Source organism: Balaenoptera physalus (assembly GCF_965194825.1).
Source record: "Balaenoptera physalus genome assembly, chromosome: 5".
Lineage (NCBI taxonomy): Eukaryota > Metazoa > Chordata > Mammalia > Artiodactyla > Balaenopteridae > Balaenoptera > Balaenoptera physalus.
The window spans coordinates 76075066-76093984 of record NC_138884.1 but is presented as its reverse complement, the minus strand read 5'-3'; positions in this window follow the sequence as shown (position 1 = coordinate 76093984).

Sequence of the window (18919 nt, the reverse complement as noted above, 5' to 3'; positions counted from 1 at the left end):
TTAGGCCCCATATGTGATCAAACAATATACTTACTCTAGAAGTCCAAGATGTTCAGAGAATACTATAAAACTCTTCTTAAATGATCTGATGGTTACAAAGGAATTATGTGTCAAATAAAATCATCTTCATAAACACATGATCAGTACCTCGTCCAGCACATGGCTTACAGTAGGTGTTCAATAAATATTTGCTGTGACCCAAACTCAGAAGTTAGAAAACTGAGAAGAGTGTTTATGAATCATTATTTAAATCTATAATACAAATTACTACAGTAGCAAAACTCAGAAGAGGACAATATCATATCAAAATAAAAGACCAAACCCATGTGGGTAATTTACAAGCTTTCTCCATTTAGAAAGCGTTCACTAGCTCTTCATTAGTTCTTACTCATTTTTCACTTGATTACCCAAATCAGTTTAAACTACTCAGCTAAAATATGTAAATAAATCCTTCTTTTACCACAGCCATCTTTTGGGATTTATTTTTGCAACGAATACTGTCTTATTTCACTTATTATCTTTTACTTGAGCCATTAGTCTGAAAATGACATTTATTCCATTTTGATTCCCTGTCCTAACCAATAAATGCCTCTGACTTCTAAATTAGGACACATTCAAGAAAACATGAACCAAAGGCTTTTTTCAGCTGAGCTTCTTAATGTAGGTGGCTTCGGAAGGCTGTTGACACGTGATTGCCAATCCAAATTTTTAATAAAACATTTCAACTGAATTTAAATGACTTTTCTAAACTGGTTTTTAGGAAATGCTTAACTCAGGTCATTCGATGTTTACTAAATTTCCTGAATTCATACTTACAATAGCAACCCAATGTTATTCTCTGAGAACAGGAAATCAGGGAGCAGAACCACAGTTGACGGAGATATTTCTGAAGGAGGAAGTTGGCGAGGACAGAGATGACCCAGAAATGACCAGTTTTTGACAGAATTTTAGATAAGAATCCATCTGTGTGGCTTGATTGTGGTGTACTGTTAGATCTGACTTCTTTAATATGTCTTCCCTACTGACACATCTGTTTCTACTAGTTAGAATTCATAATGTTAGAATAATCAACAATATCGGAGAAGTATTTGGGCTATGCAGCAATCATACAAAATTAGGACATCTGCTCTTCACCCTATTGACCAAAACTCTCCATTCAGTAACACTAGAGAAGTTTGGTAGCTCTCTTTTGGGTTCATACACTTCTGTTCTCACAAGTCAAGTTGTCTGTTTACCAAGAGTCCACTGTCTCTGTACTTATTGCCATTATGTAATAAATTTATATATATATAAATAATTACACAATGAGACACCATATCAGAGAGAAAACAATATTTCTATGAAAACTAGGTTGAATGCTTTGGAAAGACTAAGATGAGTTACCCTAAAGTGTTATTGGATTAGGTGTGAACAAGGCAACTGTAAAGATTGGGTGGGAAGATATTACAAAAGTATAGTTTCTGTTTAAGGTTTCTGTTCTTGGTTCTCACTTCACTTAAAAAAATCAAAACTGGAAAGAGTGTGCAACGCAATGTGGATCCATTTATATAAGAAATTCAACAGGGACTTCCCTGGTGGCACAGTGGTTAAGAATCTGCCTGCCAATGCGGGGGACATGGGTTCGAGTACTGATCTGAGAAGATCCCACATGCTGTGGAGCAACGAAGCCCATGCGCCACAACTACTGAGCCTGCGCTCTAGAGCCTGCGAGCCACAACCATTGAGCCCGTGAGCCACAACTCCTTAAGCCCACGCGCCTAGAGCCCATGCTCTGCAACAAGAGAAGCCACCGCAATGAGAAGCCCATGCACCGCAAGGAAGAGTAGCCCCCGCTCGCTGCAACTAGAGAAAGCCCACGCACAGCAACGAAGACCCAATACAGCCAAAGATAAATTAATTAATTAATTAATTTTTTAAAAAAAGAAATTCAACATGGAACACTAATCACAAGACAAGGTCTGGGGCTAAAATCAAATGGTTAGTGAAATAACACCCATTTATATGTTTTAAATTCAAATAAAATGCTTAAGGCATGTAAAAGTAATTTTCCATAACTCTTCACTTTCACCAATATTTTTGATGAACCAATTAATAATAGGGTAAGAGGACTTCAACTATTGTGATTTTCCCAAGGCACCATCTATTTCCTCTAAAATACCCTCCCTCACTCCCCATATGTACCCCTAGTTCTCTCTCTCTCTCTCTGTTTTCCTTAACTCTCATTCATCTTTCAAGTCCTATGACTCCAACTCCAGCTCAAACACTAACTCTTATGAGGAAACATTCCTGTCCCTTTTTTTTTTCTTATTTAAAATTTATTTTAATCTCTAAGTACTGTTGTTAGTTTCAATTGCTCACAGAAATCTAATCCACCCAAAAGGGAAATGTAAAGTGCTTCTAGCAGTGCAAACACAGTTGGAATGACTTATTCAAAGGTTTCCCACTAGAGTCTGCAGAAAATGTAAATGTAATAAAATCACAAATCAGATGTTTCCATTTTTTGGACCACAGGAGATTTTCAAAATCGCTTTGATTTTTTAAAACCCATCAAATGTTTTTTTCAATTTGAGATTATCCTCAATCTCAGCACCTCTGTGCTGAGTCTATCACTTTAGGACTATACTTAATGCAGAGTTTGTATTGTAGTCTATTAATTTATTTAACACACTTCATTATCTTTGGGTCCCTTTGGGGTCAGTCTCCATTGGTTTTCCTTTTCTCTTGAGAATGTTTCACATTTTCCTGTTTCTTCATATGTCAAGTAATTTTGTTGGGTCATATCCTGGACATTGTGAATGTTATATTGTGGTGACTCTGGATTATGCTATATTCCTCTAGAGAGTATTTACTTTGTTTTAGCAGATACTTTAATTAGCTGCATTCAACATGCAAACTCTGTCTTTTGGACAGCAACTCAAATCTCAGTTCAGTTCATTCATCCTTAGGCTGTCTGCAGTCTACATGACACATGCACTGTTCAAGGGTCAGACAGATATTCAGGCAGAGTTTATACACAGAATTTGGATCCTCTCTCTCTGATTCTTTTCCTTTTCATGATCCCCCTCTCATTCACCAGTGAATTTTTTTAAATAGAATTTTAACCATTCCACCCCTCATGGCACATTAAGTCTAAAAGCCAGTAAAATAGGAAACTCATCCAGTGTTGTTTCCTTCTTCCAAGTGTCAATTCCTTTCTAGAAGCTTCCTACTCTTGTTCACTCTCCAGTTCCTTCAAGTAGTTGGGGTTTTCTTTGTTCGTTTTTTTGTTTTTTTTAAATTTTATCCAGAGTTGATAGTTGTTATCTGTGAGAGAATTGGTCTGCTAGGAGCTTATGCATCCTACCAGAAGCAGAAGCATCTTATTATCTTTGTATTTCTATGTCTAAATAATGTCTGACACATTGTATAGGCCCCCAGGAAACATTTTGTTTTGGACAGAATTAAATGGAAGTGCATTGCTAAAATGAACAAATACATTAAAGGCAAGGGAAAACCAAAGCTTGTTCTCATTAGTTCATATTGATTTTTTAAAAAATAATACCTAGAAAGCATAAAGATCTTAATCAAGGGGAGTTGAAAAATAGGAGCAGCGAGTTCCTGTGATGGCCAGACTTGGCATTAGCCAGGAAGCCACTAAAAAGGCAGGCTCAGGGCTATGGCATCCACAGGGTCAAGAAGCATCTGGGAGAGTTTTAACTTGTCCAACTCTGGACACCATTCTACCAACGGAGTGAGCTTCCCTAGCTCCTGGAGTTACTAAGCCTCAGAGTGAATGTCTATCTGCCTCATGAGAAATCCCCTTGAAAAATCTGTTAAAGTTAGTTTAAACAATAACAGTCACAATTGACTAAAAGAAGATAAACAGAACAGCACAATAAATAGCAATTACCCGCCAGGGAGGTGTCTGCAGGGGTGTGAGGGGCTGGGGCCCTCATTTACTAGCCCCAGCTGGGGCTGGGCCTTTTCTCATTTACTATCTTTATTAATGACCTGCAAGGGGTGTAAGCAGCTTGCTAATGAAGTGGCAGCCAGGCCTGCAGTGGGAGCCACCGTCCTTGCAAAGAGAAAGAATAACAACCAAGCTGATATAACAAGGGTAGGACACCAGGCAGAAAAATCAGAGGCATGAGATTCAGCAGGGAGGGAATATTGTAACTGTCATGAGAAGAGTAATCAGAAGTGCAGCTTTCTGATGGCAGGGAGTAGAGACAAATGCCAAGAAACAAATACCTGGAAAGAATCTGAAAATGTAAGGCTGAAAGATGGCAACTGACAGATGGTAGTTGTGCGATGAAATTCCATAAGAATGGCTTCCCTCCTTCTGACTTCGCAGATTATAAATGTCATTGAGATGTGAAAGGACCAGGGAGGTCCTCAAGACCCCAGGAAGAGGGAAAGCTCTGCTCCCTGCGATGCCTCCACGTTCCCATGGTTCTCTGTGCTGCTGGTTTCCCAGTGTGAGACTGGCCCAGGCCTAGCTTGGCAGCCCCTTCCTGGTCCTGGTCCACAGGGAGAGACATCACAGCGGGTAAATATGGGAACCCGAATACAGGACATTAGGATCCCTGACTATCCCATGCAAAGAATTACCTTCCACCCAGAGTCATCTGTGTATTTAATGAACTTCACAGCTCTTAGATCTATCAAAGATGATCTTGTTTATTCATTCATTTACTTATTGTCTGTCTTCCCCACAAGAACACGAGGTCCCACAAAGACAGAGGCTTCATTTGTTGTGTTCACCTCTACAGTGTTTACGCTGAGGACAGTGCCTGGCTCAGAATAATCAGGAAACAAATCTTTGCTGAACGAACGATTGAAGAGATGAATCCTGTCCTAGGCGCTCATTTTACAAAGGAGGAAACGGAGTCACAAAGGGACACAGGGACTTGACTGTAGTCACACCGGGGGAGGCTGAACCCGGCCTGGCGCCCAGTTCTACTGACTCTCAGCACCGTTCTCAGGCCTCACCTCCTTCAGGGCTTCAACCCAAAGGCACCTTCGCAGGAGGCCTTCCCCGGCCACCCTGTGGAGAGAAAACTCCACCCCCTCCAACAGCCAACACTCCACACTCTTCTCCTGGCTCTATTTTACTCTTCCCCTAACCCATGAGCACTTATCATGACTCTTTGTATTTTATCTTGTTCGCTGTGTGTCCCTCCTTGTAGAACACAGGCTGCATGAGAGCAGGCATTTTGGTCTGTTGTGTTCATTGCTGTATCCCCAGCATCCAGCACAATCCCCAACACAGAGCAGATAATAAGCATTTGCTGCTGAGCATTGAATAGGCAGGACTATGGCCCTCAGCCTTTAGGGACACATTAGGACCCAGTTTCCACAAGTCGGATGCAACTCAAATGAGGGGCTAGTAGAGACAGAACTTTAAAACTAAACTTGTGTTCTTAGTACCTTTGGCCAAGTTTGCCAAGTCTCCATTTTCCCATCTACAAAATGGGATTACATGATGATTAAACGATACCCTTTCTGTAGACCCTTCAGCATGTGTCTGTTACATAGTAGGTGCTCAATAAACACGATTTCTCCCCTGCTCTTAAACTGTCCCTGTGAGGATCCACAATAGGGTCCTTGGATCTAAGAATCCAAAGAAAAAGTGGAAAGCCCCTTGAAATGAGTGCTGAGGAGGTAGAATCACGAGCAGTGTGGGGCATGCTGGGGGACCAGTGAGACGGCACCTTCCTGCTCCCCTTCACTGTCTGCCCCAGCCTTGACATCTGCACCATGCACACTTCAATCTGAGGGCAGAAGACAAGCTGTTAATCAAAACAAAGGAAAAGCCCTGACAGGCTGGGATCTTCCCACTGTTCTGGAAGCACGTGCAAAGGGGCTGTAGGTCAGGAGGCGGGGCTCCTGAGAAGGTGAGGGAGTGAGGTGGAGGGAGTTAAGGACAGGCTGTCTCCTTGTCTTCCTGATTAGAGGCGGATGCTGTCACATGACCAGGTGAAGTGCCCGCTGAAAGGGCCAGTGGGGAGCTTCAGGGGCCCTACGTGTGCGCTGTTTTCTCCCCGGGGCTCTGCCAATTGCCCCGACTTTCAGCTTTATTTGATTCCTCTGAGTACAGCCGAGTCACAGGAAGAGAGCAGTTGCCTATGAAGGCACAAGGCGGGTATTGGACCCCTTAATCGCCCCCACCCCACTCTGCAGGCCCCAGACCACCTGCTCCCACTACGGCGCCCTTGGGAGGGAGTATGTGCGCAGTGGTTAAAGCACTGGCTTCTTGTTCCATCTCTGTCAGTTACTAGTTGGGGCAGGTCACTTAGCTTATCTAAGTTCAGTTTTCCCATCTGTAAAATGGGCATACTAACAGTAGCTATTTCATGGCGTTGCTAAGGATTTTAAACGAGGTGATCCATGTAAAGTGCCTGACCCTTGGCCAGTGCTCAATAAATGTTAGCTATTGCCATTGTTGTTGCTGCTGCTGGAGTACAGCAGTGGAAAACACGGACGAAACGCCTGCCCCCATGCAGCCTACATTCTACAGGGAACGGCAAATAATGAGCCAGATAAAAACACAGAGCACATGGTAGTCATGGCAAGTGCTCAGGAAGGAAACAGCCGGGAAGGGAGTGTGGAGAGTCGGCTGGTGGAGGGGGTGGAGTTTTCTCTCCACAGGGTGGCCGGGGAAGGCCTCCTGAGAAGGTGCCTTTGGGTTGAAGCCCTGAAGGAGGTGAGGCCTGAGAACGGTGCTGGAGTCAGAAGAACTGGGCGCCAGGCAGGGCTCAGCCTCCCCCGTGTGACTACAGTCAAGTCCCTGTGTCCCTTTGTGACTCCATTTCCTCCTTTGTAAAATGAGCACCTAGGACAGGATTCATCTCTTCAATCGTTCGTTCAGCAAAGATTTGTTTCCTGATTATTGTCAGTCAGGGCCAGCCCTAGACATGGATGTTGCAGAGGGGAATACTACAGACGAGGTCCCTGTCCTCGTGGGACCTCATGTTCTTGTGGGGAAAACAGACAACATATAAATGAATAAGTGATCACGATCATCTTTGACAGACCTAAGAAGTATGAAGCGAATAGAAAACATAAAACGACCGTGGGTGGGAAGTCATTCTTCGAACCGCATCATCAGGGGTCCTAATGTCCCGTGTTCCTCGTCCTGACGCCCACCTGCCTGTGACATCTCCTCCAGGCAGGTTCTGTCCTGTCAGGCCGTGTGGTCTCCAGATCAAGAGAAAATACTCAAGAGCTGACAAGCTGTGCAGGAGATGAGACAAGGGCTTGTGGTTTCTTTCCAAAGACGTCCTAATTGAGGATGAGAACCGGTGAACTCGGCCCACGGGCAGCCTGCAGGTGCACAAAGTATGCTGGCGCCCTGAGAACATTCAGCTTGCCGGAGAGCAAGCAGCAGCTTGCAGGAGATGACAGGCGTACACTTTCCACCTCTCTTACCTTTGCAAACAAGCTATTAGCAGTTTTACATTTTCCCTTAGGGGCAGCAGTGCTGGTTGACCTTGGCGCCTTTCTGGCACTAAGCCATTTAGACCTGCTTATAGCTCCGTAGCTAAAGAAGGAAGAAAGGAAGGAAAGAAGGGAGGGAGGGAGAAAGGAAGGGAGGGACGGGAGGTAGGGAAGAAGAAAGGAAAGAAAGAAGGAAGGAAGGAAAGAAAAGGAAAGAAGGAATAAAAATGCTACCTCAAAGGCTTGTTCCAGAACAGACTGAAACTCACCTTAATGATCACGAACAGTGAGGGGGCTCTTTGGGATCACATGTCTCCAAAGGCTTTCGGTACATTTTCTGGAACTTCTGCTTCTTGAAGAGATTCAGAGGGAAAAGTGCATGGGCGTGTTAGCCCATTAAGGAAGGGGTCTAAGCTTTCTTCACCATAATAATCTGCCCTTTTATTTCACTTCCTCCAGGGTTAATGGAAATTAAGTTTCAAGGGGTTCAAGGCTTTCATGTCACAGGTGGAGAAACTAGTTCCTAGCCCATAAAATAATGGCAGGTTGTATGTTAGGTTCAACGCCGAGCTCCCTCATTTTCATCTGGCAAATCAAATTTCTTAATAATAACAACAATAGCCCACATAAGTTGAGGCACAGATCTGAACCCTTACACGCATCACCTCTCTTAACTTGAATAACCTTGATCCCTGCAGGGAGTCACTATACCAGCGCTTGCTTTGACTGAGTAGGTGGGTTTGCCTAATTCTGGAGTTCAGTATCAACAAGCCTGCCTATGTGAACTACCTTCTCCAACGTCAGCTTTCTCAATAAAGGTGATACTTTGGTTTCCAGGCTGCCTTGCTCCTTTGTCTTATGTCTCAATGGGTTCTACACTTGGTCAGGGAAGAGAAGTACTGGTCGTTGGGCTCTCCCAGACCCCCAGAGGAGCCTATTTCATACAGCTGCCTTCTGCACCCACACACACAGCCTGTAGGTTTGTTGCATCCTTTTCTCCATCACAGCAAACGTTGTGTGTACCGTTATGACATTCCTGAAAACAGACCCTGGGCAGGCATTGGCCTGCTCAGCCAATAGACAGAAAGTGAGGCCCACCAGCAGTCGAGTTCACCATGGATGGGAGTCCAGACCTTGTACTTAGGAGAAAGCAGAGCTCAGAACCCACTGAGTCCACGGTTCCCTTGCATAGGGCCCATCATCCCTGCTGCAGCTGACCGGAGCTGGGTGGGTACCCAACCCAGGAGTAGCCCGTCTATAGATGTGTGTGAGGCCTGGCACTAGAGCAACAGGGGCAATGTCACTGTTAAAGATAAGGACAATGAATACTGTTCATCGACTATTTCCTATGTACCAGGCATTGCGCTAAGTGCTTAACACTCGTTATCTTATTTAGCCCTCTCGTGTCAAGTAAGTATTAGTATTACCACTGTATAGATGTGGATATGAAATCACACAGAGGTGAAGATAACTTGGCCAGAAGACAGAGAGAGAGAGGAGAGACAGAGAGAGAGGTGTAGTTCAAAAGTACAGTTGACCTTTGAACAACACGGGGGTTAGGGGCGCTGATCCCCCCAGTTGAAAATCCACGTATAACTATACGGTCGCCCCTCTGTATCCGTGGTTCCTCTGCATCAGCAGATTTAGCCAACCATGGATCATGTAGTACTAGAGTATGTATTTATCGAAAAAAAATCCACTTTTAAGAGGACCCACGTAGCTCCAACCTGCATTGTTCAAGGGTCACCTGTAAAATACAACATTGTGACTATCAGTGTGAGTTTAGGAACGAAAATGCCTGCATTTGAATTTGTTACACTTGGCTCTGATCTTTGGCACATGTAACCTAGGACAATAATGGTACCCACCTCAAAGGATTGCTACGATGTTTAGATGGGTTAAACTTGTAAAGAGCTTAGAAAAGTGCCTGGCGCCTAATATTGGGTTGGCCAAAATTTCGTTTGGGTTTTTCTGTTCCATCTTACAGAAAAACCCAAACGAACTTATTTGGCCAACCCATATATATGTTCAGGGAATATTAGCAATTAACACCATTCTTTTTTCTTACCCACAAATAGCTCTGTGATATCATGTAATGGCAAAGTTGTCAAATCAAAACTAATTTTCGTAGGATGGCTATTATTATTATTATTTTAATATCTCATAGGCACATGGGGGATGAACAATGTTTCCTTCCATGAAGAAGGAGCTCCACGTATGTTACACTAGGGTTGCCTCTCTGTCTACTCACTTACTCTTCCCTTTTTGTTCATTCCATTAATATTTTTTGAAAACCTTATCTGTGGCAAGTAATTTTCCTAAGTATTGGGAATATAGCAGTGAACAAGCTGCTGCAGAAAAAAATTTGTAGAAAAAAAATCCCCGCCCTCACGGAGCCTCTATTCAAATGAATGATATATTTCCTGCACGTTCTGATTTTACTCAGTATTTTGATGACCTTCTTCTGTCCTTCTCCTGAATCTGGATCTGGGCACTGTCCTCTTGCCACAACTTCACAGCCACCAGGGCTACACTGCAAAAGACGTGCAAGGAATGACTTCATCTGATTGGTCCGTCTGGAAGGTGATGCTTGGGGCCCAGCTCCCGTCTCTTCTGCAGGGCACACATGCTTCTGTGCTCCTCCATGCTTGTAAGTTTTAGAGGGGCCACATCTGTGGTCATCCAGGCCCGTCTACGACTAAGTAGGCTGATTTGCCTAATTCTGGATCAAGAACCCAGCTGCTTGCAAATGTAATCCACATTCTCCGATATCAGCTTTGTGAGTGAAAAAAGATGATTTTGTTTCCTGGCTGCCTTATACTTTTGTCTGACTTTTTAAATGGCTCAGAGGTTGATCATGGAAGAGGGGCAATGTTTACTGGGCTCTCTCAAGTGCCCACCGAGGCTTCCTTTGTACCGCTGCATTCTGCACACACAGCAGGCACTATTTAATACACAGCTAATCTGCAACTTCATATCCAACATCAGTCAAGGATTGACAAATGTTTATTATAAGGTAACTGGCAAGAAAATCTCTCTTCTCTAGAGGAGAACACTGAAGGATTTAATTTACTGAGCCTGGCATAAAAGTGTCAGGGGATCAAAGGCATGCTTAACAACTTGAGTGGGTGTTTTCCATTACCTGTTTACAGTGAGTGATGAACATTACTCAACAGTTAATGACAGACATTAAATTGTCATTATACATTAATTATAATGTATATGTATTTAAGCATACTTGTTTGCTATGTATACACACCACTTACAGTCATTCCTAGTTCATGTATTATAACACTCAGGGAATCGTGGCTTAGCTCAAGAGGGCATGAGCAATGTTTCAACTTCTAAAACTCAATGCCAATTCACTTCAATTTGAAAAAGACAAGATCATCTACATGGCACATTGGTGGTGGGGTGATGGGATGGGCTAGAAAAATTAAAATTGTGTCCAAAAACCAAAGGGAAATATTTTCTAATCTTCAAAACTGGAGGTTTTGACTCCTTGATCTGATCTTCAAGATCTTTTCCATCCATATTTCTACAAATCCTGAAATTTCATGGTTGTCTTTTTAGCCACACCAAACAAGGTAAGTTTTTCTTACAAACTAGCTGCTTTCATCCAGCATAGAATCACACGTTTACAGGCAGCAAAAATGAACACTGAACAGCTACCCTTAAAATTCTCAAAACTTTTACAGTCGCAGAAATACTTTTGTATCTGTGTTACCCAACATTTTTTTAAAAGGAAAGATTGGTTTAAAAGCACATACTCCTTTACTTAATTCAGAGAGTTAAGTACAGTCACTTTGGTTACAATGTGACTCATAGTTTGCGAGACTTCAGTTTGTGTCCCACAAGTCCTACCATAAGCTTTCCCCACCTCCTCCTCCCATGCTGTCTTCAGGGTCACCTTTCTCCCCAGCCCTCCTTCAACATTCCCTTCTTCAACCTGAGGTATCTGGTCAGACCTGCTGGTCCAATCCTGAAGCCCTCTGTGTAGCACGCTATGATCAGACTTTTTTTTAGAAAACAATAATTTTCTTCAAGCTAATGCAGGTGATGGTAGTGACAAGATAGAGCTATTTGTTTATGTGTTTCCTTTATTCAACAAATCTTGTCTGACCCCCAGTGTATTGTAGAAACTACGATAAGGGCTGACAATGTAAGAATGATCAAGGCACTCTCCAGTATGCTTGCACTCTCCAGGTCCTGAAGGTGCTCAGAAATGAGATAAGGATCAGTGGTGTCTGGGAGACTTGCTACCACTTCCTCCTGTGCCCAAGGCAAACATTCATAATCAATCATGGCCCTTCTTCCCCCTTTGAACTTAGATTCAACGTCACCGTCCATTTCAACCCAGCGATCTAAGAAACCACCATCAGTGAATTGGATCCAAGATCTGAGACCCAGTGAAGTGTATTTACCATTTCCAAAGTCAGACCAGAGACAGAGAGTAGGAATGGATTGGGGAGGAATACTAGATTATCCCAGGCAGACTCTTTGGGGCAAGATCTGGTTAAATCGGGCTTCTTGATTCAGGGAACCTGACGAGTAAGCATTAGTATAGTCAGTTCTCATCATACCAGGCACCATGCTAAGTGATTTCATGCAACATCTCATGTGACCCTCATAACAAGCCTATGAGGTCAGTACTGCCATTATCTCGAGTTGGAAGAAAAATTATGCACAGCAAGGCTACCTAATGCACCCCAAGTCTCACAACTAGAGTGATAAAGCCGGTGGATGCAAAAAGTCCAGCTAACTCAAGAGTAACGCAAGTTCCAAAGTGAAGCGTGAGCCACTGGGACATCTCAAGCTTCTCTATCTATATGGTTATTTCTCATCCAGAAACAAAACAAAAAATGTATTATGTGGGTTGTCACTGGCACCCTCAGTCTGAATGTCAAATGGTTACTTGTCACACATAGCATGGAGGACACCTTGCAGGCGGAGAGCAGGTCTCCAAGGCAGAGGGTTGGCCATGGTGCCCTCTTTCTGCCACCTTCTTCAGCCAGGGAGAACTGCTGCTGTTCACACGTGCCTGATTACCATGTTATCCTGGACAGTAGTATCAGCGATCCTTTCCACTGAGATGAATGACACTGTTTTGAAACACCCAGAGATTCACGGGTTATCTTATGGAAAAGTTCTGAATAGACTTGTCAAACTTAAAGATGAGTTCCACATTTTTCTTTTATAAGCACGAAGTGTTTCATAGTTCAGACCTTTACTCTGATGACAAATAGAGATTTGTGAAAAAATAAACACACTTCCTCTGTCCCCTCAAGGTAAAGGTAACATTTTAACAAGTAGGAAAGTCTTTCTAAAGAAACTTAACGTATGGAAACGGTTTGAATTTTTGTCTGTTGGTACACACAGCGTAAACGTGCCACGTGTCAGCACTCTTTAAAAAGTTGGAAATAGAAATGTTAACCTGTTTAAAGAGCTTCAAACAAAGAGTTGCAGTGGATTTTGAGCTGTTTAGGGGAGTCCTGTTTCCTGACAGCCTCTCACGATGGCTCCCTGAGCTGGCTGGGGTGACCCTGACACTGCATTGCCCCAGCCCAACTCAGTGTGGTCCCCGGCCACACTCTCCCCACCTGCCACCTAGGCTAAGAGGCTGGCCGCCCTTCCCTTCCCTTCCATCAGCACAGCTAATCCAGGTGTCAACAGAGGAATCAGGAATAGTTAATGTAATCCTCTCACAGTTTAAAGCTAGGGGAAAGATTATCTAGAGGCTCAAGGATTGCGTGGAGCTGTTTGAACATGAATAGGCACACCGTCTGGAATGGGAATCGTTTTCCCCCTCCCTCCTCTTTCACCTCTGCCTCCCAGGAGTCCACGCCTAGCCACCCCGAGGCTTGTCTTCAGGCCTGATGACAGCAGGTGCTTACTCTGCAGGCAACTGGCAAAACTGACTTTCTACCTGGAAGGCTTTCTTTAATCCACGTCCCTGGCGTCCGTTTGGTTGGTCTTTGAGTGTCTCCGCGCAGTCAGTGACGGAGTGCCTGAGTATTCAGGACTCCTCAGAGGCACTGATTAATCTTCCAGTCTGTAAATACCTCCTCTGTTACATCAATTGTTTTCCCTCTGGTTCCAGGACTTGTCCTCAGGTTACAGGTACCCTATCCCAAGGCCTGGCCTTTCTTGACCCTGGCTTTCCTCACCAATCTGGTTTTTTCCCTTCCCACTTCTTTCTCCAATCTCAGAAGAACCTTAGGCTAAAATGGAATTGTTCTTGGGGATGGTGGCAGGTGACTTAAAAGCAGGAAGAGCTTTTTCTCTTTCTCTTTTAAAAACAAATTCATAGAGAATAAGCAGACCAAATCTCAGGGGATAGAAGCCAGAAGAGATGTTATGGCTGGGGCTGGAGGGGTATGGTTTGCAGTGGGCAGGGAGAAACCTTCAAGGGTCATAGAAATGTTCTTTCACTTGATCTGGGTCATCATAACACAGGTGTACCTATGCTAAATATTCATTGAGCTGTATGCTTAAGATGTGTGTACTTTAAGGTACGAGAATTACATCAAATTCTAAAAGGTGAGTAAAATTACAACTAGCTACGTTCTTCAGGGTGGGGGTGTTGAGAGGCTGGTAAGGTGCTCGGACGGGGAGGCACTGACGTCACATGGAGCCGTCAGCAGCCGAGCAGACACTCTACTCCCTCCTGGATACACACCCCCCCGCAAAGGTTTGCTGGGTTCCGTGGAAATCACTGGACGGACTGAGCCAAGGCTGACCCTGAGCAGATCCCAGAATTTTAAAAATCCTATTGAAAAACAGACACAATGCTCAGTGCTCTGCGTGCATTATCTCATTTAATCCCCACAATAATCCCGTGATGGGGGGCGTTACCCTCATCACACAGAGGAGGAACCTGAGCCCCCGGGGCTGGGTGGGTGGTCCGGGGTCACACGGCACATCGTGTGTAACAAGCCCGATGCCCTCGTCACAATCCTGCAGCATTAGTCTCTCAATTAGAATGTCCTGGTGGACAATTTTCTTTCTTTTGATCCAAAATGTGACTGTTTTTCTTTGCTAGTTGGGCATTTCATTCCTTACTCTGTATTGGGATAGCAGAAAAGTGACATATTGATTGACCCAGGGGATGGCTTCCCTGAGAAACCTTGCTCTGGGGACTTTGCCCTCCTGCTCCTCACCAATGAGGAAAAATGGAATTTTAAAAGTCTCTAATTTAGTGCCCAAGAGAGGAGTCTTGGGCCCAGTGGTCCCCCTCCAGTTCTCTGCAGCCAGCACCTGAGGTATTATATTTCCTCAGCATTTCTGCTCTCTCAGGAGGGGACACTTTAAGTTTTTAAAGGTATAAGTGAATAGGGGTAAATCCAAACCTTCTCAGAGGAATCTACACTGGCGTCTTTACGTAGCTGCTTTTTAAGACCCCAGTGCTTTTGGTGTTTTGGATTCTGGCACACACACTGGCAATGTCCATCCTGTTCTCCCACTCAGTAGAGTGTGATGCTTTGAATTGTCAGGGGCCCTACGGTATACTGTGTAGGGCACAGCTGTGGAATCTTAGAGCCTGTTCTATATCCTGTTCTGCCCCTTAGTATTCTCAAGTCCTTAAGCAAATCACTTCACCTCTCTGAGCCACATTTCCCTCCTTTGTAAAATGAAGATGGTTACTGAATTAAACAATAGCACCAGTAACAATACAGTCACCCCCTCCTTATCCTCAGGGGGTTGGCCCCAGGAGTCCCCAGCATATACCCAAATTCTCAGATGCTCAAGTCCCAAGTTGGCCCTCCATATCTGTGATTCCACATCCAAGGAGGATTCAACCAATGTGGATCTTGTAGTACTGTATGTATTTATTGAAAACATCTACCTATAAGTGGACCAGCACAGTTCAAACCCGTGTTGTTCAAGCGTCAACAGTACCTTTAATCGGGCCTGTTCTATGTGCCGGGCACTTTTCATACCTGGACTCACTTACAACATTCTTACAGCAGCCATATGAACTCAGAACCACTGTTATCCCCTGTTCAGAGATTAATAAATTGAGACGCGGGCCCCAATTACATGGCAGAGTCAGGATTTAATTTGGTCTGCCTGATCCAGAGCCTAATGTCTTAACTGCCACGTTTCTTCTATTCCCACCTCAAAATGTCGCTGGGAGGCATTTTTAATATTCGTGACAGCACTTTGTAGACAATTAAGCAAAACAAAAATATTAATACCATTATTATTATTCTAACTACGTGCAAGGAGAATTAGAAATGAGGCACAGTCCATGCCTTTGAGAAATTTATAGTCTCAAAGATTCCAAATCACACACGCACACATCAAAATGTAAACTAAAAAAGCCCAACTGTGTCAAGCACACAACCAACAAAAATTGCAAAGGGAAATCATACACGTGCCCAGGGGATGCTGGAATCTCTAGAACGTCTGGAGCCAGATGGCACTCAGGTGAAAATATCTCCCAGGAGTATTCTGCTGTCTGACTCAAGGTGAGAGAAGCATTCCAGGTGGGGGCTGGCCTGTTACATTTCAGGGGCACCTGGGGTTGGAGCCAATAGTGCAGGTTGCCTGGGTAAGGAAGAGCACACAAGTCGGGTGTAGGGCTTAGTAAGAAGCAGCACAGAGGTGAGAGAGGTGCTTGCCAGGGGCCTATGAGGCCACATTATCTAAGCTCCTAACTGGATCTGCAACGCTGTAATGAACCACCATGGGTGTCTGACCAGAGACGTGATGGGATTCAAAGTACATCAGAGGATGGCACACCAGAAAGGCTGGTGAAGAAAAACAGCCCAAGGCGGGGAGTGTATTGCTAATAATTCAGGGACAAGATGGACACGCTTCCGGAGAGGAAGAATCTGTGATGGTTTGGGGAACTATTAAAGAGGAAGAATCTCCCCATGGGAGCCCGGCCCCTTGAAGGCTGGACAGTACAACACTCCTGCTGCCCTGGTGTAGCAAGCACACCATGCACGAACATGCCTAACCAGACCTATTGAGGGACAGAATGCATGCACGATGCGAATGAAAAGGGAGTCAAGAGTTAGATTCATAGTCACTACTTACTACTGAGGGACCAGGACACCGGAGGTACCATCGATGATTTTGTGACATTGAAGATTTGACGTTCAGGAAAGTAATGATCTTGGAAATGGCATATGATATATATGGGGATTCTTGTCTAGAAACAAGATGTGATGTTCAGAAAATGTGAGAAGTCAGGCCTAGATGTCTCTTGTGGACAAGGGGGTATCAGCTAAGATTCTGATTTTCAAGCAACAGCAACTTACTCTAGCTGATTTATACAGAAATTAATTTACTGAAATGAGAGTTCCTAATTCACAGAGTCAATGGGGAGTTGGGGCACCAGGCAAAGAACGTCTGTGGCCATCACTTAGATCCCTAACCCTATGGGTAGGCGCGTTGGCGTCCCCATCAGCACCTCTGGAACTACTGCCCTGGTGAACAGGTCGTTGTTGCCACCTGCTCTACCCCAGGAAGAATCCTTCACTCTCCCTGATTTTTGTGTCAGAGAACCCCAGACTCTGTGTCTAATGGACAGAACGTAGGTCGTTACCACACTCAAGCAGCAAGAGAAGCCTAGAGAGCATTGGAAGCTCTCACAGGCTGACTGCAGTGGGGAAGGTGAATTCAGAGACAGCCGTGCCGGCAGCTCCCCCCTCCCACCCCCCCGCCCCGAGGCCTGGCTTCACCCACTGAGAGTGTAGGTGGGTGCTGATGTGGTAGACCCACTCCTCCATTCTTGCAGACTATCTCCCTTCAGCCCCATTCAGTACCTGTAATTAAGAGTCATCTGTTTACATTAAGAGACTCTTCCAGTTTAAAATATAAATACCTCTGGAAAGAAACACACTTCACTTTGTTGTCATTATAAACCTTTCATGCACTAACTTTCAGGGCTGGGGGTTAAAAGCCGGCCCAGAAGCTTGGCAGGAAGCTGGGCCAAATATAAACTCTTGTAAAGATTTGTAGCCAGTCTTCCCTTGCTTAGGGACGCCTGCCCCCTCCGCTACCAAGTTTTTTTCACTCATGTGCCCTCAGTACCCTGATCAATTTGTCATGACACATCCAATAGGGTAAGTATTTTGATGAGATAGAAATGAGAGTGGAAAGAAAAGGAGATTCAGTTTTTTGTACTGCTCCTCCTACGTGCGATGCCATGAGAATGGGGCTTGAATTCCCATTTCACAGATGGTGAAAATGAAGCTGGGGGATGTGACTTGCCCAAGGTCACACAGCTGGGACAGTGCAGAGATAGGTTTCAAAATCAGTACTATTGGTCTCGGAAGCCTGATAGCTCCCCCTGCACTATATTGTCTCCCCATGAAAGGAGAGGGGACCTGAGTGCCAAAGTGTAGGGGAAATGTGCACCTTGGTCCAATGGGTTAAAGGAATGGAATACGGTCTGGGGATGTCCCAGGACTGCCCTGGCATAAATGTGCTGGGTTTCTCTGGGAGAGGGTATGCAGGAATGAGAGAGAGAGAAAGCCACGGAAAACCAACTCCTATTTTACGACTTTACTGGCACCCAAGATGCTATTTGTCAGGCATCTTCTGGTTGCAAATAACAGAAACCCAACTCAACTGGCCTAACAAGAAATGGAAATCGTTGGATACTGGGCATGGAAAACATTCTAGGAGTTCTCTCAATCTCTCTCCACCTCTCAGCTCAGCTTTCCTCTGTCTGCTTCAGTCCCAGGCAGCTTGTCCCTGTGTGGTGGCAGAGGTGGCCAGGTACAGTTCTAGACTTATGTCTCACCAGCTAATCACTCCCTGCCCCACCAGCTGAAACAGCAGGTCTCAAGGGGCTGCAGTGCCCCAATTGTGAGGGCCTTGAGTTCACACCTGCCTCTGCAACCAAGGATTCACCAGCCTCATCTCCATCACAGAGCCTGAGAATGGCTCCCCAAAGGAACACCAAAGTGCCGGCACCATAGGAAGGGGTGCTGGAGAGGCCAAGCCCCAGATATCCACTAGAATGTAAGCTTCATAAAGAGAGGGAGTTGATTTTTGTCTTGTTTTTAATTTGCTTTGTTTACTGCTGTATCCCCAGGGCTTCAAACGGGGCTGAGCACATGCTAGGCACACTCAAAAAACACTTGTGGAATAAATGATGACATAAATGAATAAATGTCCTACAGACCATGATGTCTGGGATGCCAGGAAATGGGAGAGTGGGCACACCGTGCTTACGGATGCATGTAGAGAGCAGAATCTCTTGTCCTTTAGATGAGTGATGTGTCATTGAACGAAGGTCACTCACTACAATGTTGGCGTTCAGAGCGTGTCAGTCACTGAGTTGAATGGAGCCCCAGAACACCAGGCTCCGAGAAGAGCAGCTTTCCCCTCTGGTTGCTCACAATCCACCTTGCATGAAGGATGCTGTGTCTCTTTTTCTTCCAGGGCTGCGCCTACAAGAGAGATGTGCCCTATGCATCGCTGCCCTTTCTCCCCGCCTTCCCCCTGTGAGGTGGAAAGCCAGTGTGGTGATACCTGCTCC